General features: G+C 38.5%; 1 long non-coding RNA gene across 1 annotated transcript in view; it reads right to left on the bottom strand.

The window, feature by feature from the left end:
* Positions 1-4,832: 4,832 nt before the first annotated feature.
* Positions 4,833-22,499, bottom strand: part of LOC116082646 — a 28,565-nt gene continuing 10,898 nt past the window's right edge. Inside the window, exons 2-3 of the long non-coding RNA XR_004115379.1 lie at positions 10,569-10,703; positions 4,833-4,914 (exon numbers count right to left, since the gene is read on the bottom strand). This is a non-coding gene — a long non-coding RNA (uncharacterized LOC116082646). The remainder of the gene's footprint in view (positions 4,915-10,568; positions 10,704-22,499) is intronic.

Below are 22,499 nucleotides of genomic sequence, written 5' to 3'. Positions count from 1 at the left end.
GGGGTTATCTTGATTGCTACTTGATGTAGGAATGCCTAGTGTCCTGTGGGTGGCACCGTTATTGGGCAGATAGCTCTGGGCTTATATGAAAGCTAGCTTAGCATGGGTCTGTCAGTGAGCCAGCAAGTGACAATTCCTCCAGAGTTTTGCTCAAATTCCTCTTTAAATTCCTGTCCTGACTGCCCTCATTAATGGACACATGAGCTGAATAAACCTTTTCCTCTCTAAGTTGCTGTTGGTTAGTGTTATAACATAAAGGAGGTTAGGACTCTGTTAACACACTTACTTATTCAATACACCTTGTCTTGCACATTATTTTGTGCCAGATTGGAGCAAGGCTGACAACACAGCAGTGGCTGAGTGGACACTCTCTGATTGAGTGCCCATGCCTTTGGGTACTTTACAACCCAGAGGTGGAACAGTAGTCCAGGAGCCATGAATGAGTAATTAAGAGGGAGAAAGGTGAGTTGTCTGCTTAATGCAGGAGCTCTGAGAAAAGGGCTGACTCCCTCTCAGACAGTGTTACTGACCACAGACAGGGAAAAGACTTAGAAGACATTTCTCGTGTCTTCTGGATGTTTCCTGCCTCTGTGTGCACTTCTTACCACAGTTGTGGAATCCATTCATTCAAGTCATCTGGGATCTTTCATTTTTCACACAAGCGAATTAGCATCATGCTTTGAAAAGTAACCCATCTTTTCCTACCTAGATTTTCTCTCTTCCCTCTATCTCCATTCAGATAGTTAAAGAGTAGTACATAAGTTGCCTAGAGATACAAATGCTATAAGGGAGACAATGAGGTAAGGGGCCGACTCAGTCTCTGAATGTGTCATCAAAGGAGGGGGAAACCCTCAGTGTATCCCAAAACTTACAAGAAACTAGGGAAAAATGAGAGTTCTCTATTTTGTTGGCCAGTTACAGGATTCCTGGGCAGGGAATACCCCTATCAGTACTGAGAAACACAAAACAACTGGGAATAAATTTATACTACCCCGACTGTGATGAAAGAATTAAAAATCGAAGTCAAATTGTAAAAAAATACAGAAATTAGTACCATTTACTAGATTGTATTTTTGGCTGAATAGTGGAATCTGTGCTATTGTTTATGATCCATCCCAGATAACTTTGGGTTTCCAAATGAACTTTTAATATTATGTTTATTCATTTGATAAATATTTATTGAGCATCTAGCCTTGCCAATTAAGTGACATAGGCTAGTATAACAATGTCAAGCAAGAATAGACTTGTTGCTCACTAATCATTATTTTTCAGGCTGAAAGTCATTAATCAAACAGTTGTGTGAATAGATGCGAAATTACAAGTGTGAAAAGTGTTACTGAGGAAATATGTAAGGGGATCTAGACAGTAAGGGTATCTGACCTCCTCTGAGTGCCTGGGAATTCTTCCTGAACAGCAATATTAGAATTGACATATGAAAATGAACAGGAGCTAGTTAGGGAAAAAGTAGAAAAAGCCCACGTACTAGGCAGGCTGAACAGAATCTCATTCTCCATGAGGTGACAGAAAGCTATTACAAATACTTTGTATTGGAAGATGGGAAGAGAGAGCTTTTGTTTCTTTTTTTTTTCCATTTATGTGTATACATATGTGTATGCATGTTTTTGTGTGTGTGAGTGTTTTACACACACACACACACACACACACAGAGAGACACACACATGTAAATGTATGATTACAGATACCTTACATCAGTACCAGGTTCCTTCCTCAATTGCTTTTCATCTTATTTACAAAGGCAGGGTTCTAATTTGAACCCAGAATTCATGGATACAGCTAGTTTAGATAGTCAGCATTCTCTGCAGATGTCCTTGCTCCATCTTTTGAACCATAGAATTACAAGCAGATTTCCATACTCACTTACATGACTTTTGGACATCTGAACCCTGGTCCTTACCTGGCACGTGCTATATCACTGAGCCATCTCCCCACCCTGATTGCATCAGAAAAGGCAGCTACCAGCATAAAGAGATTCCCTAGTGCAAACGTCTGCTCTGTTCACATAGCTTCTGTGTTCCTTGTTATCTTTGAACACCTATCCCTAGAGGCTCAAAGGTGGCCAAGGCTAAACTTTTCATCTTTATCTAAATCTTCCACTGTTCCCAAATGTCCTGTGTTGGCTGATGACCCTCAATATCATCCTTCCCACTTGTTTCCTCTATGTCCTGTGTCAAGTTTGATCAATTCTGTGGTTATGTGTCTCACGTCCATTTCAATGCACACTGTTCCCACAGGCGCTGCCGGTCCTCAGGCTCTGCACCCCACTTGACTGTGTAAACTGATGCTTCATACCTTCAGAAGAAGCTGCTCCCTTTTCTGTCTCTGGGATGTTACATGTATCTTTTCCTCTAGAGAGAGAGAATCCTGTTTCCTTGCTCTCAATTCAGGAAACCTTGCTTACCCCATAGATTAGTTCTCTTCTGAAAGACCCTCTCTCTGACTGGTAGCCACATATACCAAAGTAGTGACATCATCTTTGTATCTTCTGTGTTTATTCCAAATAACACCAGCTTATCCTCATATTCCTATGTGTGTAGCTGTTTCCTCTATATTGGAATATTTACATTCTATGTAGACATATATGTGTATGTTTCTATATATGTCTGCATTTGTGTATCACATTTTATTCTTATTGGATAATCCTGACTAAGCAATGAAAGCAGATATTTGGAGGCTCCTGTAACTTACAAGACCAATGGGGTTTATGAAGCTCATACAAAACTCACAAGGCTCATGAGGACCCTTTCTGAGGTTATATAAGCAGTGAATAAATGTAGTTAGAGAAGGAGCTTTTGGTGATATGGCTGCCTCCAGGTCACATGGGGTGGCTTCCATGATGCAACTTTCATCAGTTATTACCAATGCAGGGATGGGCATTTTGACCTGAGAGTAGCCATGTTCAGCTAAGTAATTCAACCTAAATAAACTCATAGGTACCAAGCCACACTTGAGTGCAATAATATAATTAGCTTTTTAAAGTCCTCTCTACTTGGGGTGAGTAGAAATTTTCTCTCCAAGAAAAGTCATATAACAATCTACTTTCTCTCTCTCTCTCTCTCTCTATATATATATATATAGGCAAGTATACAGTATTGTACACTAACCATCATAGTGGCCACTGAACACTTGCAACATGACAAGGATGCATTAAGATGAACTGTATGTATAAAAGACCTAGGACTAAAACATGAAAGCAAGTAGTAAGATATAAAAAAATAATGTCTGTTTTTGCAATAATAATACTTTATCCAAATCAAAGTCAATAAACATGATCATATCCAACTTTCCTAAGTGTTTTACTTTTTTCAGTGTTGAAAATTTAGATACATGCATATCTTTGTGTCCACTGTAGTCTTACTGGACAGTATTGACTCTTATCCTAAATAACTAGGACAAGGGTCAGCAAACCATATCAGTGGACCAAATCTAGTCTGTCATGTATTTTGTAACTAAAGTGTTATAATAGTAGAGCATAGCTCATTAACTTGTGAGTTGATGAGTGTTTTCCTACCATGAGAGAAGAACTGTGATTGGAAATACTGTACAGTCTACAAACCTAAATACTTGGCCCTGTATAGAGGGGTTGAATGACTTCCACATTGATTTTTGTGTTTAATTTATTATTGTATCTTAAAATTAATGCATAGAGGACTTGACTTCTTGTTAGCATATAATTGCATTTTATTAATGAATAAAACTTTGTTAGAATTTTAATTAAAATTGGTTAAGGACCATGGTTGTGGTGATCACATGATCAAAACTAAGAAAAGAAAAGCAATCTGTATATGGTTGTGTACTTCAGTGAGAGTCATACATGACAATCACATGAACAGAGGAATGAATAAAGAAACTTATGTATATATACATAAGGGAATTTATTTTGCCACTAAGAATGAAATTATGACATTTGTGGAAAAAGGATAGAACCAGCGATAATCATGTGACTTGAAATAAGCCAGACTCAAAAAGAGGAATATCATGTTTTCCATTATCTACAAAATTTAAATGTACACACTACACACACACACACACACACACACACACACACACACACAGACACACATGACATGAATGTACAGAGGTGACTGGGGTGGGACCTGGGGGAGATGAGGTCCCAAGAAAATTAGATGGAGGAACAGGAGAGAATAATAGAAGTGGGAGAGGAAGACCCCAACATATCGCATGCTTTCTCTCATATGTGAAATCTGAAAACATAGAAAGTGAAAGTATTTGAGATGAGGAAGGGAAGCAATGGGGACTAATATAAACAAGGCGTGATAATATATTTGCACACATATATAGGGTTGCCAATGAATCCATTTGTTTTATATGTGCACTGTAAACACTGATAGAAGTAGTGAAACAACAGAATAAGGGTTAACATGTATCAGAAAAAGTATTGATACTGTTTGTTTAAGAACCTAGACTATGTGTTTTCTAGTACTGCCATGGTTTGGTATAGACAAAATATTTTAATTATACTGAATGCAAAATGGGAGGAAAGTTGTCTTAGGGTTTGTATATTTGCAGAAAGGGTTTACACTGTAATCATAGTGCCCTTCTATGTCTGTTGTAATGTTACCAGAGAGTGGAATCTGAGATTTGGGGCTTGTGGTAGTGACTGAGAATCAGCAAGGCATCCATCTTCTGGAAGGGATACTGAGATGGTCTTCTCTCCAGATTGCAGGTGTATCCCAGGCCATGGATTCCATCAGTAACTCCCAGAGCTGGAGGGCATACATAAGAATTAATTCTTGGTTTTTAAAAATAGAACTGAGAATGAGTGCTGGAAGAAACTTAAGTTCACACTTGGATCCAAATATACTACTGCCATTTATTCTCTGCTCCAAGTCTACAGCTGTTAGAAGACACAGGATCCTTTGCTTTTGCTTCTCCCTGTCAAATTGTTAATGAAAATGATTTCATAAAGTTAAAAGAAGTCATCATAAATGAGAGTCATATTTAAGGTATCAGTTATACCATATTATCTCATCTCATAAGGACCAATCACATTAAAAATCTAACATTTCTCAGTCTTGAGTTGTTTCTTTTCTTTCCTAATTAAAACTGTAAAAACAACCAGATAGATTTATTTGATCAGGTAGATTCCAAAGGGCTTCTCTGGAGAGAGCTGGAGATTTTCCCTTATTGGAACAGACTTGAGAAGCAAACATGAGAGGCACTACACTAGATTTCTGTTCATTAGTAACATGTGTGAGTAACATAGAGAATAATTTTATGTTTGAAGATTTTTGTTTTAAAATGGTTCAATATAACAGACCACTTATTCCCTCACCCATTTGTTTAAATGTAACATGTTAGATACACATCTATGTGTCTCTGTATTTATTAGACATTGTAAGAGGGATAAGAGAATCAAAAGAATTCTTGGCTAGTGAAGACATAGAAACTTTTGTTTTTTGTTTTCATTTCTTTTTGAAAATTTTACTGGTGTAGCATGGACTGGCAACACTGAAGTTTTTGTTGCTTATTTTTATATCAAATGTCAGGAATGAGCAGCTCACTAAGTCCTCAGTCTGTGAAACAGTCTTCTTAGGAGTCTGGCAAGTAGAAGGCTTATAAGTCTGATAAAGGGGGCATCATCCAAAATTAGCAACAATACATCAACATTTCATACTACTGTTTTAGTATATACATGTTTAATAAACACATATATGTATAATTTTAACTAACAACCCTTAAGCATATAATCTGAAAAATGAGCCCAATGACAGAGTTAATTTTGAACTGTCAGGTTTTTGTTTGCTTGTTTGTTTTAGGGTGTAGCCTTGTCTGTTCTGGAACTCATTCTGTAGACCAGGCTGACCTTGAACTCACAGAGATCAGCCTGCTTCTGCCTGAAGAGTACTGGGATTAAAGTTGTGAGCCACCACTGCAGGCCTAACTCTCAGTTTTTCTAATGTAGAGTGATAGTTTATGTTGTAAACTTGATAGAATCTAGAATCATTTGGAGAACCTGTAGATGATTGTCTAGATTCTATCAATTGATGTGGGAAGACAAATCTAGATTCTATGAATTGATGAGGGAAGATGCACCTTAACTATACAAGGGAGAATTTCCTGAACAAGGGATACTGTATACAATGAAGAAGGAGAGCTGAGCAGAAGGCACACACACATTTCTTCCTCTTGGACTATTGACTATGGCTGCAAGGTAACTAGCTGTCTTGAGCTCCCATTTTTATGACTTCCCTGCAAGACACTTTTAAGAGCTGATGTTATTGCAACTTTATATTCCTTCAAGGGAGTAGTTAGGTGGCTTGTGTAAAGTAATATCCAAACAGTGTGGCCTGTCATGCTGCAGTGGACGGTTCCAAATCTATTTGTATATGGGTAGCATAAATTGCACTCAGTGGGTCCAATAAGAAAATGGTGGGACATGAGATTGAAAAAGGGTGGGGGAGATCTGGAAATAGTTAAGGAAAGAAGTGGAGGGTGAATATGATCAAAATCCATTGCATGCATGCATGAAATTCTCAATGAACCAATCAAAATATTACAATAAATGTCAGAAGTCATAGGAAAGTCAGTGTAAAGACAAGACTCTTATCGATACTTCTTCATGAAATTATCTATCTATCCTGTTCATTTCAGGATAAATAGATAGATAGATAGATAGATAGATAGATAGATAGATAGATAGATAGATAGAAATAGATAATCATTATTAAGTAAGTGTATATCTGTGAGGTCTGGATAATGCATGGGATATCTAAGATTCTCATCATTCACCAAAAGAATTCAAGAGAGATCTAATGTAAGTCTGAAGCAAGAATTACAGAAAATACAGACTGGAAGCAAAAATGGTAGAGAGAAGACATTCTAGGTATGGCAGGCATTAAGTGAACAGAGAGGAGGAGAAACCACAGTGACGAGAAGTCAAAGAGGGTGAAATTGGTGACAAAAGTGGTGGGAAAAGCTCTGGGTGGTGGAGGCTTTCTACAGAAGACGGTCTTTAAAGTAAAGATAAGTAAAGGTTACATATGAAGGTCAAGAATGTGCTGATGATGCTTTTCCCATTATTGAGGGATTAGGTATAAAGCAGATTTGGGGAAGATGTGCAAACTATATCCCCCACTCTAGAGAAAGATAAAGATCCCTCAAGGATGGATTTGGTGTGCCAAATCTGTTATCCATACTTACATGTGGAATTTGGTGTTGGTATTGTTGAAGAGAATGACGTTTTGAATTCATTTATGATTTATCTTAATAATATCTTTATTATACTAATTTACTTATATAATCATATGCTAATGTTTGTGTCTGATTTCATGAGGGCGACCTACAACTATTTTTTACATCTCCTCAAAAAACATTTTCTGTATTCATTCTTCCATTAAGGAACATCTAGGTTGTTTCAAGTTTCTGGCTATTATAAATAAGGTTGCTATAAACATAGTGGAGTCTATGTCCTTGCTATATGTTAGAGCATCTTTTGGGTATATGCGTAATAGCTGGGTCTTCAAGTAGAACTATTTACAGTTTTCTGAGGAACTACCAGGTAGCTTTCCAAAGTGGTTTCACCAGCTTGCAATCCCACTAGCAATAGAGTTTTCCTCTTTCTCCACATCCTCACCAGCATCTGCTATCACCTGAGTTTTTGATCTTAGCCATTCTGACTGGTGTGAGGTAGAATCTCAAGGTTGTTTTGATTTGCATTTCCCTGATGACTAAGGATGTTGAACAGTTCTTTAGGTGCTTCTTAGTCCTTTGAGATTCTCCAGTTGAGAATTCTTTGTTTAGCTCTACTCTGTTTTTTAAAAAGGTTATTTGGTTCTCTGGAGTCTTAACTTCTTGAGTTCTTTGTATATTTTGAATATTAGCCCTCTATTGGATGTAGAGTTGGTAAAGATCTTTTCCCAATCTGTAGGTTGCCATTTTGTCCTATTGACAGTGTCCTTTGCCTTACAGAAGCCCTTCAGATTTTATGAGGTCTCACTTGTTAATTGTCGATCTTAGAGCCTGAGCCATTGGCGTTCTGTTCAGGAAATTTCCCCCTGTGCTGATATGTTCAGGGATCTTTACCACTTTCTTTTCTATTAGAATCAGCTTCTCTGGTTACATGTGGAGGTCCTTGATCCACTTGAACTTTGTAAAAGGAGATAAAAATGGGTCAATGTGCATTCTTCTGCATTATGACTACCGGTTGAACCAGCACCATTTCTTGAAAATGCTTTTTTTCCCCCACTAGATGGTTTTGGCTTCTTTGTCAAAGATCAAGTGACCATAGGGGTGTGGGTTTATTTCTGAGTCTTCATTCTAGTCCACTGATCTACCTGTCTATTTCTGTACCAATACCATGCAGTTTTTATCACTATTGCTCTGTAGTAGTTCTTGAGGTCAGGGATGGTGATTACCCCAGAAGCTCTTTTATTGTTGAGAATAGATTTTGTTATCCTGCTTTATTTTTGTTATTTCAGATGAATTTGAGAATTTGCTCTTTCTATCTGTGAAAAGAAAAGAATCAAGTTGGAATTTTGATAGAGATTGCATTGAGTATGTAGGTTGTTTTCGGTAAGATGACCATTTTTACTATGGTAATCTTACTGATCCATGAGCATGGGAGAGCTTTCTATTTCTTGAGGTCTTCTTTGATTTTTCTTCAGAGACTCGAAGCTGTTGTCATACATATTTTTTACTTGCTTGCTTAGAGTCACACCAAGGTATTTTATACTATTAGGGTGTTGTTTCCATAATTTCTTTCTCAGACAGTTTATCCTTTGTGTAGAGGAAGGCTAATGATTTTTTTTGAGTTAATTTTATATCCAGCCACTTTGCTGAAGTTGTTTATCAGTTGTAGGAGTTCTCTCGTGAATTTTTTTGGGTTACTTATGTATACTATAGTATCATCTGCAAATAGTGATATCTTGGCTTCTTCATTTCCAATTTGTATTCCTTTGACCTCCTTTTGTTGTCTAATGGCTCTGGATAGAATGTCAAGTGGTATATTAAATAAATAGGGAGAGAGTGGGCAGTCTTGTTTAGCCCCTGATTTTAGTGAGATTGATTCAAGTTTCTTTCCATCTACTTTGATGTTGGCTATTGGTTTGCTGTATATTGCTTTTATTATGTTTAGGTATGTGCCTTGAATTCCTGATCTTTTCAACACTTCTAACATGAAGGTGTGGAGTATTACTCAGGTATTAAAAAGGACGGCTTTGTGAAATTTGCGGGCAAATGGTTGAAACTAGAAAATATCATCCTGAGTGAGGTAACCCAGGCCCAAAATGACGTTTACAAGTGGACATTAGCCCAAAAGCTCAGAATAACCATGGTCCATTCCATAAACTGTATGAAGCTTAACAAGAAGAAAGACCAAAGTATGAATGCTTCATTCTTACTTAGAAGGGAGACAAAATAATCATGGGAGACAGAGGGAATGAGAGAGGGATGTGGGAGGGAAAGAGGAGGAGGAGGGAAAAAATGTGGGGCAGGATCAGGTATGGGAGAGACAGGAGAGAAGTACAGAGGATCAGAAAAATGAATAAAAATATGTAGCAGTGGGGAATGGAGAACTGGGTGCAGCCTCTAGAAAGTCCCAGATGCCATGGAAGTAAGAGGTTCCCAGGGCCCAACAGGAATGACGTTAGCTTAAATACCCAACAAAGTGGAGATAGAACCTGTAGAGACTACCTCCAGTAGACAGGCATGACCCCTAGTTGAGGGATGGGGCCACTCACTCATCTCAAAATTTTTAACCCAGGACTGTTCATGTCTAAAGGAAATGCAGGGACAAAAAATGGAGCAGAGACTGAAGGAAAGGCCATCCAGAGACTGGCCTACTTGGGATCCATCTCATCTGCAGAAATCAAACCTCAACACTATTGCTGATGTCAAGAAGTGCTTGCTGACAGCAGCTTGCTATAGCTGTCCTCTGAGAGCCTTGCCGCACCTAATACAGGTGCAGATACTCACAGTTCACCACTGGACTGAGCCCAGTATGACCCCAATGGAGTAGTTAGAGGAAGGACTGAAAGCGCTGAAGGGAATTACAACCCCATAAGGAGAACAAAAATACTAACTAACTAGACCCTCAGATCTCCCAGAAACTAAACCACCAACCAAAGACTATACAGGATTTGGTTCATGGCTCCAACTACATATGTAGCAGAGGATGGTCTTATTTGTCATCAGTGGGAGAGTGGTCCTTGGTCCTGTAGAGGCTTGATGCCTCAGCATAGGGGGATGCTAGAGAGGTGATGTAGGAGTGAGTGGGTGGGTGTTGGAGCACCTTCTTAGAGGCAAAGGAGAGTGGGCAGGGCATGGGGGGGGTTTACGGAGGGGAGACAGGGAAGGGAGACAACATTTGAATTATAAATAAATAAAATAGCCAATAAAAACCTAAAACAAACAAATACATAAGCAAAACCCCCAAAACCCAAACCAACCTTGTCTACAATACTATTTATGAGCTACTGTCTGTGACCAGACTTTTTGCAAGCCTCCAGCCATTGCTGCCTTTGTCTGCAAAACTAACTTCTAATAGTGAAAGAGGATGGTAGGAATGGAAAGAGATGGCAAGTACTTACTATGTCATGCTGTTGCAGGATGAGCAAGGATCTGATTCAGCCACCCTTCATTTCCATCAGCTTGGCTTGACTGATTAGCTACTTTTACACTTCTTTCAAGAGCCTTTCCTGTTCTTTTTTCAAGGATTTTGTGGTCTATGAAGAAAAATGAATGAATGAATGAATGAATGAATGAATGAATGAATAGATGCTACAATGAGAGCAGTGCTATGAGGAGCTAGAAGCTCTAGGTCAGACATTTGAGATTTGGTCTACTTAAGTTAGTTTGTGGGGTACAATCTTCTGAAAGTAAAACACTTGCACCTGGATTATATCATGTATGAGAACCTACTATGGTCTTGACATCTTCAAAAAATAGATAGGATATTCTAGATAGATAGTGCTCTGGATGGCAAGAAGGTACTTATGGGTCTGTGAGATAGTGGCCAAGGGTGTGGGAAGGGGATACTCTACACTGCTGCCTGCACATGTATTGAGGATAGTGATAAATGCTTTGCAAGCAATTTGGTATTATGCTCCATGGAATCTTTATCTTTCATATTCATTACTCTATCTTTAATGCCTGGGATGCAACCTGAAAAAATTACTAAATGTTCAAATATTTAAAATGTTGCATATACTTTTATGTACAAATGATAAGAATTGGTAATCATTAGGAACTTAATGTTAAGATTTCGCTATAAGATTATACATTATGTTGTTACTTATAATACTAAAAACTGGAAATAGCTCATTTAGGTTTACAAATATGACATCGTGTAAAAACTTTTATACCATTCCTACTATGGATTATTAGGCATCCATGAATACTGATGTAGCAGAAAAATACATAAAGTGTTAGAGAGAGATACATGGGCATATTTTATGAGTTAGTCATAAATAGTAGATAGATTGTTAGAAGTTGTTAAAATAAGAATTTTAAAAAGAATTTCAAGCATGTACCAGAGGCTGAGACATAGGCAAACTCAGTTAGAATTCAGAACTAGCAGTGGATTTTGCATATGGCTCTTGTGAAGAGGTGTGGATACTCTGCTCATTATGTTGCTCTGGAGTCAAGAGAGTGAAGCCTAGGAAACGACAAATGACCACCAGGCTCTACAGAAAAGCCTTCTGTGTGCCTTCTCACTGGAACTTAAGTACTCTAAGCTGGAAAAAAAGATGTGTCCCTTTCCATCCCAGCTCAGTGATAAAATCAGTCATATGTATCATGTATGCAGTTTGAGTAATGGATTATAATCCTCTCGTGTGATTGGAAATGAGAGAATTAGAACTATTTTGTATGCAGCACTAGGAACAATATGGAAGCAACCGAAGTCCTGTCTGGTCAAAGGATAGTACTCCAAGGTTATGACTTCTTAATGATAACCAGATAGTCTCCTTTCCATATGTGAATATGGTTCTTTTTAAGCATCAAACAAATAGAAAAATACTTTTCTTCTCATTCTTCCACTTAATACTGAATGGCAAAGCAGTGGTTGCCATTTAGAGAGGAATAAATGAGTCTTATCTACTCTAAAATCATATTGTAAGACTGCTCCCTCATGTGTGTTCTTGATTACATTTCGTTGAGCTGTTGGGTAAGGATTCTCTAGCCAATTGCCCTCTCCTGTCTTTGGCTATGCATTTTGGTTGAAGTATGGGTTTTAAAATACTTCCTCCTTCTGTCAGGAGAAGCTTCCTAAGCTTCTCATAGAAGTTCACAAACACAGGGCCTAGGCATGGTCACAAGTGAGTAAGTAGTTGGTGGAGTGAAGTGAGAGGAAGAAGCAAGCCAATAGGAGGGAGAGATATGAAAGAGAAGTGGTTTGGGCACAATGAAGAGAGGTGGAACCAGAGACATGAAGTCTGCTGATGTTTCTATTCCTTGAGAAATGGTGAATTACACTGCCCATCAGTAGAACCAGTAAGAAACACAAGTGTCAGTGGGCCTATGATTTTTCCATTGAACAAACTGACTACTTTGTGAATCGCTGTGATTCCCAGAGCTGCATCCCAGCCCAGGGAGAATAGCAGTCCCTGTAGACTGGTGATCCACAGCTGACTTGACATGCCCTTCTACATTTACTTCTCATCCTTGACCTATTTGCTAATCTCTTTAGTTGGTTGTGGTGGCAGTTCAACCATGAGACTGAACAACTCTGTTGAATTAGTTTTTCTGTGATGAGTTTAACTTTGGCCAAGGATTTATTTCCTTTGGAATCTTTTAAGTTGGACAAACATTTAACCATCTTACCTTTCAAAAGAAGACATCATCATTCAAAAACCACTACGATTAGAGAGTATGTGATGGATAAAAGAGATAAAAGAGAAAGAGAAGGGGAGTGGGTTTGTGATTAAGAAGAGAAGTGGAACTGGACAAATGAGGGTGGAGAGAAACAGCCTTTTGTGTGTAGCCTGTGCTGCCACCTGAGGCAGTGGTGCAGTCTTGACTATGTATGCCATTGAGGGTCACAGAGCCCTCTAGCAATAGGGCTCTGTGTTGATGTCCAAGACCTATGTTACCACAAAAGGCCATGCTGACAGCCCTGGTCTACGCTGCTACCAGGAGCCATGTAGATGTCTGAAGGCTGAACGGAGCTGTCCCTGTCCCTCATCTGGGCAGCATGGGAGACCTAGCCCTAAACCTTGCCTGGATGGGAGACTTGCATCTGCTCCCTGACCCTCAACACACATACACATACAAAGGCTGCAGCTCTCAGAAGAAGGGTCATGCTCCTCACCTAGGCAGAAGAGTGGAGCTGCCTCTGGTGGAAGAGGTGTGGGTAAGCTGGTTCTGAGGTTGTGAGACTGAGAAAGCTGGCCCTGATAGCATGGTCAGAAGGGACAGCACTGTCCCTTGCCGACAACACACAGGACTTCTGGCCCCAACTCTCACCTTGGCAAAGGAGGGGAGCTGACCCTAGTGGAATGGGCACAGGAGTGCTTTCGGGCAGACCAACTCAGCTACCTCTCAGGCCTAGATTCAGGGCTTTGAGTTAGCCCACCCCAACATCCACCCCCATGTACTACTGGAGCACATGATGGGGCCAGTCATGCAAAACTAAAGCTGCAAGATCTTCATGACACAGGATAACAACAGAATATCCAAGAGGAGTCCATTGATGATCCAGCATTGATAATCTAGCAGAAGCAGAGGCCTCAAATCAGACCAATGGCTCACTGCAATGAACATTCGCAACTGAAGCTCTTTGGACAAAAAGGTAAACCGTAGGACACCCTGGGAGACACCTCAGCTTCTATGGGGAGAGTTTTGTTTTGTTTTGTTTTGTTTGAGAGGAGACGTTTCAAAGGTAGAGGGCAAATATGGAGGGACAGGGAGATGAGTGGGATTTGGGGTGCATAATGCGAAATCTACAAAGAATCAATACAAAAAATTTTTCTGAAAGAAGTTCACAAACGCAACTATTCTAAACTTTTCACCATATAAAATTGTCACAAAACCTTTAGGCTTGGTATTTCATAGGCTGCATAACTTTTCAAAAATTTAATTAACTTTGTTATAGCCTATTCTCATCAACATCTTGTGCCAATACACACACACACACACACACACACACACACACACACACACACTCACATAATTTTTTTGTTAGGTGCATGCTCTATTTCATATAACTAAAGATATCTTAAGCCAACTAAAATTTATATATATAAAATATGTATTATATATAAATAATATAATATATTAACATAATATATTATATAATTATGTATTAACTGACAAATGTTAAACTTTCAGTTTAAAAATGGTGTGAAACTTTTTCTCTTTTTGTAAGGAAACTGTGCTAGAATCAGTCATTTTCTTCTTTTGACATTATAGCATAATAACATAATTTCTTCTTTTTCCTTCCTTCTTCCAAAATCCCCCATACATTCTTCACCTCATTGCTTTCTTTCAAATTAATGGCTTGTGATTTTATTAATATTTGTTATATACATATATGCATATATATACATATACATATATACATATATATTTTTTTTTTCCTAAAAGTAATCTACTGAGTTTGTATAATGTTAGGTGTATGCATGTTTTCAGGGCTGACCATTTGGTATTAGATAACCAATTGTCATGCTTTTCTGTGGGGAAGATTATTTCTTTACTTTCAGAAATACTTATTTCTTTACTTTCAGCATTACTTAGGTGTCTGTAGATCTGTGTTTAGTGTTGCGGTTTTGTGTGTTTTCCTCACTCACTTTGATGTGTGTATTGTTCTTGTCCTTGTTCAGCTCATATTTAGGCCATCATACTGATGAGGCCTTCTGGGCATAGCTTCTGACAGTCCTAGAAATCCAGTCCCAGTAAATTCTCTGATCCTCTGGCTCTTACAATTTTTATAAAATCAGTATTTTTTACCAAGTGGTGATAAGAACAATTGCTTCTTCCAATTTTTCAAATCCCCAAGCTTTTTGGACCTTCCCTGTTTTCTACACTTGCTTGGGAATCTGTCACTTTTATGCTTCATGCATTGTTTTATTTTAGTATCATTTCCCCTAGAACTTTTAGTGTGCAAGGTAAATGACTTACTTTTATTTTAAGTTTCTACAGATGATGCCCTTATATGCATAGTATAAAATTTATACTTAATATATAAGACTGCACTTTTATCAGCACTAAAGATTCCTCGCTATCGACCACCTGACCACTGAGCCAGCAGCATATATTTTGTGGCTTTGATATAGTAGTTGAATTGTAGGCATATATTTCTGTATTGAGAAAGATGAGAGAAATACAATTTTAAAATTTTATAGGATCTTGAAATTTGATTGTAATCAAATGATTTCTTCCCAAGAAACTTGTACTGCATATTCAAATTCCTTAGAAATTATAGGTAAAGGTGACAGTTCAAATTTTAAAATGGAAAGAATACCTAAAAGACTGGGCTATTTGGTATTTTGAAATGTAAGTTAAATGATTCCTGAAAACACTGTTTTAACTCTAGGCCTTCTCGATAACCAATTGCTAGTGGATAGCTTCACCATGAGTAGATGACATTGATGTTATCACCCAATCTCTAGAATATTAACCTCCCTTCAGATTCCACAGAACTTAACCTTTCATCAGTTGAGGTATCTTCTTTTAGTCAGGTTTGCCTTGTATTTTATATTTGAGAGAACAGACAGGCAATATGCAGTGCTCACAAGCAATGTGAATGCTTTTGAAATAGTAACAATAGATCCTGGCATAAGATGAATTTGGGGAGGGAATGGAAGAAGTTATTTGGGGTAGAATGGCCATTGAAAGTGGTGGCGATGATGGGGCATTTTATTTGAGACTCAAATAAGGGGAAATGGAAGCAATAAAGATTTAAGGCATGTGCTTACCAGGCTGAAGAATGAGCAGGTTGCAAAGATCCATGCCATGAGTGACCTTTAACTTCCTGTGTTAGAGAAACAGAAAGAAAGCCAGTGTGGTAGGAAGGTGGTGGGGAGACAGGAGTGTGGCCATTTCTGAGAAGGTGACAAGGAGCATGTGGTGTCCAGCTTGCTGGCTACATCCTGGAATTTGTATTTTATTCTAAATCTGACTGAGCCACTGTAAGCTTAAACAAAAAAAAAAAAAAAAAAAAAAAAAAGACTCAAATTGTGCTTTAGAATAGTTACCTTGGCTGGTTGCTGGACAAGGCATGAACTCTTACGGGAAGGGGTGGAACTGTCCCAAGTGTATTGGTGACTTCAGTTATGAGTGGAGGAATGAAGTGATAGGAAGTGGTGAGCTCTTGAATATATTTTGGAAATCAGTGTATAGGTTGTATGAGAGGTGTAAGAAAAAGAATGAAAATGAAAGTCATTTCTACCTTTTTGGCTTAAGAAGCTTGGTAGTGATGACATCATTAACAGATAAAGAAGATGGATGTGGGTAAATGGAGAATTTTATTTTGAACATACTAAATTTAATATGTCTGTTAGATAGCTAAGAGGTGATGTCAAGTAGGCAGTTGGATAAATAAATCTAGAGCCCAAGGGAGTGTTAAGAGCTGGGGATAGAAGTTTATGAGTCATTGGTACAAAAATATTATTTTAAGCTACACAAGGGAATGAGATCACCTAGGAAAGGAATTTAGCATGAACAGAGGGTGGAGGACAAAGCTAAGGGTTAGCAGAGGAGAGGGAGTCTGACATGCAGTGTGAGGAGGAGGATGGGCAGTGATAACTGTTCAGAAAACCAAGAGGATGCATTGCTGCGAGAACATTCCAAGTTTAAAATCCATTAATGTCCTATTTCATCTTCTGCATTATATTTCTCCCAAATACTCATAATACTGTTCTTCTCCTTAGCGCTTGATCCCACTGGAAAGGAAGTTCAGCACAGGAATGTGATTATTTGATTGTGTTTCTGACTTAGATGGTTATATTATCTGAATTAAAAGCATGTGATTAATCAGGAGTATCGTCTGTCTGTACTCCAGTACTGGCCTTACCAACTCAACCAGAAAGGCACCATGACTCTGACTTTCACCAGTGTAGGAAGGTCATGCAACCTCTCAGAGCCTGCTTTTCCTCATGGCTATTTTGGGATACCAATTCTTCTACCTGGGTTTATTGTGGGGATTAACGGATGTGTACAAAACACTGAGCTTAGGGAGCGAAGGTACATAGATCACAAGTGGTAGCTTTTACTATCTCTTTCCCATCCTCTGATTGGGTGACTCTAAAGTTGTTTTGCTATCAAGTAATTCAAAGAAGATGATGCCATGGGTTGGATATGAAGTCTCCCTCCAAAAGGCTTATATTCTCAGCAAGGCGATCTATTTGGGAAAGTTCGGGAAACATTAGGAAGTAGGTTACTGGGGGTGTGTCTTTTGGAACTGCATCTTGTCACACCCCTTGTGCTATTTCTCTTTGTACTTCTTGACTACTATGAAGTGAACAGTCTAGGTCAAATGTGCACACTGTCCTAATGTTCTGCCTCACCATAGGCTTGGGATTTATGAAGCCAAGAAATATGGGCTGAAAGCAGGAAGTACATCAGTTCCTTACTTCCTTAAGATGCTTTTAAAAAGTTTTGGTTATAGTAATATAAAGATAACTACATAGGTAAGTTGGTTAGTCCTTTGGAAGTATGTTGGAGAGAGATGGGATTGCTGTAAGGTGCAAATCAAGGATTCAATATGATGAGCAAATATTCTAATGCTGCCTCTACACAGCCTGCCAAATACACCATGTCTCTTTCAGAGCTTGGATTTATGAAACTGGGGTGAATATTGCTTTAAAAGTTGTGGCTTAAGAGATAAGTACAGGATGCAGTGCTTCTCGGGTGGAGAAGAGTCTTTGAGACTAGAGTAGCAGGCTGCCAGGGAGCAGATGGGGTGGGGCTAGAGACCTCTACAGAGCTGAGAAAGGGTTGTGAACTATGTTAAAGTAAGTAGGTGTTTCCCCACCTTGGGGCAGCTCACAGCCTATCTTCTCCTCTGAAGTGCAAGAGAACAGGTCAGGGATATAATTGAGCAAGTGTGTCAGATTCGTTTTGCAGAAAATGAGGCTGTTAGCCCTAGCTGCTCCCTAAAAAGGTTTTGTTAAACATAACAATTCCTTTGAAACATTACAGTTACCCTTATGGTTCCTCTGTGCCAACCACTTTCCACCACAGAGGCAGCATTAACCACTCTAGAGAGACCACCAGCTTTTGCTGATGGATGCTTATGAGTCCCTTCCCATGAATGCACAGCCTCCAGGTTCTTTGAAAGTACCCATCAAGGTTTGGAAATGACATCTTACCCACAACGCTCACTCGGTGCATATATCCCTCTTTAGTTCAAATGAACCTTTTAAATTAATTTTGCCTTGAGGTGAGTCATTACTTTGGCCTCATTATCAAAAGGTAGTACATCAGTTTGGAACTGGACTCTTAGTCAGAATCTTAATTCCATCATTGAGGATACCTGTGAAACTGATGAAGTTGGTTAATCTCTCCAACACCCACATTAATCTTCTATAAAATGGAAATCACTGCAGGGCAGTGGTGGCACATGCCTTTAATCCCAGCACTTTGGAGGTAGAGGTAGGTGGATCTCTGAGTTCAAGGCCAGTCTGGTCTACAGCGTGAGTTCCAGGACAGCTAGGGCTATACAGAGAAACCCTGTCTCTAAAAAAACAAAAAACAAAACAAAAAAAAAAATGGAAATCACTGCCACAGTACAATGTGTGTTAGTAAACTAATCCATGTAAAGGGGGGTCTTGCATTTAAAAATGCTGATACGACATCTCACTGGTTTCCTTTAGTACATGGAGCATTTTTTAAAAACCATTACTGGATGGCTCCATGGTTAAGAACACTAACTGATCTTCCAGGGGTTTTGAGTTCAGTTCCCAGCAACCACTTGGTGGGTCACAGCCACCTGTAATGGTCACAGTCATCAGCAACAGTAAACGATTCTGGCCAATTTCTCCCAGAGAAGAATTTACCTGAAAAGTACTAAATGATTTCAGAATGACTTTGAATTTCCACTGCATATTGATTGGGACAACTGGTAAATTCAGAATAAGATCTGTAGATAACATGATTACATAATAAGGTGATTACATTCATGTTAATGCTGTCATTTTGAAAATTGGGCTGTGATTACATCAGAGGAACTTTTCAACAAACATACAATGGTGCTTTAGGAGAAAGATAGCATGAGTTACATGAATGACTATGAGATATGGAGAAACAGACATATAGAAAGACACAGAGGGAATATGTATAGAGAATAATATTAACACTGGAAATCTGGCCAAAGGGATATCTAGCCACTCTCTGAACTATATACCACATTTCCCTGGGTTTATTACACTAGTTTTTTTTTTTAAGGTATTGAGTGGAGCAGACATGTTAGGATTAATTACATTGATACACTGCTTGTATTTTATACTCTAGAGATGATGATGAAGATATACTATGAGTACCTTAAGAATAGATGGGTTACAAGATAGGTGATGACAATAAGGCAAGCCACAAGTTGGAAGAAGACCTCTATCGTCCATGCTGCCACCTCTATGAGTATATATATTGCTGCCTAGGGAAAGTTAGCTCATAACAAGACCATCTACAGAATGCTTTTGAGGGTTAATCTTTCTGTGACCACTGTCTAAGGATGGGACCTCTACTTCAAGCTTTTTTCATGTTCAACTTGAAGTCAAGAGCATAGAGTAGGCTTGGTGAGGCGACATCATAGGTCTGGGCCTAGGTGCAAGATCAGTTTATGAATGAGCACCGAGTTTCAGCCTCTAGAAGAGCAGATCAAAACCCCACATGAGTCATATGTCAGGTATTTACATTATGATTTGTAATAGTAGAAAAATCATAGTTATGAAGCAGCAACAAATAATTTTATGGTTGAGGGTCATCACATCAGGAGGAACCGTATTAAAGGGTCGCAGCATTAAGAAAGTTGAGAACCACTGTTCCAGAAAGATATTCAAGTTCTACTTTATCTGTAAGGTTTCTCCAAAGAGGCCTGAGACCTCCAATTACGGTAAAAAGATCAAATTTTCACATTTCTAGATACCAGAATCACATAAGTAAAATGCTAAATTTTCCAGAGTTCTATATGAAATTTTCTATGAAAATGACAAATGTCCATCATAGGACATGTTTAAAATTCCTCCCTTTGAATATCAAAACACACGTTTGGAGTTGTTCCACTGAAGGCAAGACTGAAGGAAGACGTGTATTCTCTTAAATTGAAAGAAGTAAACTACATACAGATGTTGGGTCCCAAGTCATAAATACTTCAAGTATGGCTAATACGGAATAAATTAGCCTTGATGAGGATTACCCACATTCTGGCATTACACAAGAAAGTCATTTGCTTTCCATTGGATTCACTTTAATATGAATATTCCTTATTTGGAACATTTATAATATTCTTTGTTCTCTGTCACTCACTTTTTAATGCTTTCTCTTCTTGACTCTCTCTCTCTCTCTCTCTCTCTCTCTCTCTCTCTCTCTCTCTCTCTTTCATTCCCTCCCTCCCTCCCTCTTCATCCTTGTAAAGCCATCGAACTGAATCACAGGGCATTAGCATTTTGTTTTTGAGAATGTTTATTTTCTGTTTCCCAAGAGTAGAATCCACTCCACAGGTCACCTTATTATATAATGTAAATACAGTTATGATTATACTACTAAATTTTTAGTCCAGTTTTAAAGTGTAAGTGCTATTTGTAGTTCAGCAGTAAGACTATCTTTTGTGCTGGTATCTCCCTCTTAAGATCTCATATGTACTCTTGAACATGGGCTATTGTTCTTTTCTCAAGTCTCTCTTTTAATTCCCATGCTTGAATCTATATTAAATCCTTTTCTTAGAAACTCCAATTTTGCCTCAGAAAAAGAAACCTCTTTATGCTTTTGATATTCTACTGTAAAAAAATGTCTCATGCTTCAGTAAAGGAAAAAGAACAGTTGTATATTTCTTTGGAACATAGTATTTATTATAAATGATCCTCATAAAAATGATTAAAGGAAAGAAGCTAGATAAACTGTACCTTAAAAGCATTTGACATCTGATTGGAATTGTCACCTCCTTTGATTGTGGAAAATTTATTCAGAACAGAAAAGAGAATTTTAAGATTTTATTCCAAAATTATATTGGTAATGAGCTTACATGGCATTTTGTAGCAAGAGGAATGGAGAGAGAGAGAGAGAGAGAGAGAGAGAGAGAGAGAGAGAGAGAGAGAGAGAGAGAGAGAGAGAGAGAGAAGATGTAGAAAGCATGAACAGAAGAATACTAATCTCCAATCACATTCTCCTCTTTTTCTCCAAGGGATGATTCAGATGGACAGTCTGAATTATAAGGCTTATAACCCATAAGTAAATATGGTCTGAAATGTTTACTGCATAGATGACTTTGAAATCCACTCATCAATGGTAGACAGTACGAGTACCCTCAAAGGCTTTACCTTGGGAAATTTGAAGAACACTGTTACTCCTGATTTCTTCTAATCCACAGCCTTCATACCTCGACCTTAGCTACTTTTAGAAAACCTGCCCCTGATAATCATGTGTCAGGTGGTAAGCAATGTGCACTGTGGACGAATCAAATAAAGCTTTGCCTCTGTTTATCCACTGGATGATTCTATGACTTCCAGTTACAGGTGAAGGGATCAAATATAAAATTTCTAGATACAAAAATTAGTTATGATGAATAAAATTCAAGATATCCCAGAATAATGTTTACTCATTTCTTTTTTTCTTAGATAATTTCATTTACATGTCATATGATATATTCTTTCCCAGTTTCCCCTACAAAAGGAAAAAAAAAGAAAAAAACCCAACAAAAACAAACCCCTGTTCACTCCACCCTCAACCTGCTTGCCACTCCACCCTCTCCTGATTACTGGCCCTGGCATTCCCCTAAACTGGGGCATAGAACCTTCACAGGGCCAAGGGCCTCTCCTCCCATTGATGACTGACTTAGCCATCTTCTACTATATATATGCTGCTGGAGCCATTAGTGCCACCATGTGTACTCTTTGGTTGGTGGATTAGTCCCTGGGAGCTCTGAGGGTACTAGTTAGTTCATATTGTTGTTCATCCTAAGGGGCTGCAGCTCCTTGGGTCCTTTCTCTAGCTCCTTCATTGGGGACCCTGTACTCAGTCCAATGGATGGCTGTAAGCATCTACTTCTGTATTAGTTGGGTACTGTCACAGACTCTTAGGAGACAGCTTTATCAGGCTGGATTGTCCTTCCCTTAGTCACTGCTCCATTGTTAGTCTCTGCAACTCCTTCCATGGGTATTTTGTTCCTCCTTTTAAGAAGGAATGAAGTATCCACACTTTGGTCTTCCTTATTCTTGAGTTTCTTGTGGTTTGTGGATTATACTTTGTGTATTCCGACCTTCTGGGCTAATATCCACTTATTGGAAAGTGCATACCATGTGTGTTCTTTTGTGATTGGGTTACCTCACTCAGAATATTGTCCAGATCCATCCATTTCCCTAAGAATTTCA

Source organism: Mastomys coucha, unplaced genomic scaffold (genome assembly GCF_008632895.1).
Source record: "Mastomys coucha isolate ucsf_1 unplaced genomic scaffold, UCSF_Mcou_1 pScaffold7, whole genome shotgun sequence".
Taxonomy (NCBI): domain Eukaryota; kingdom Metazoa; phylum Chordata; class Mammalia; order Rodentia; family Muridae; genus Mastomys; species Mastomys coucha.
This window is presented reverse-complemented; position numbering and strand designations above follow the sequence as displayed.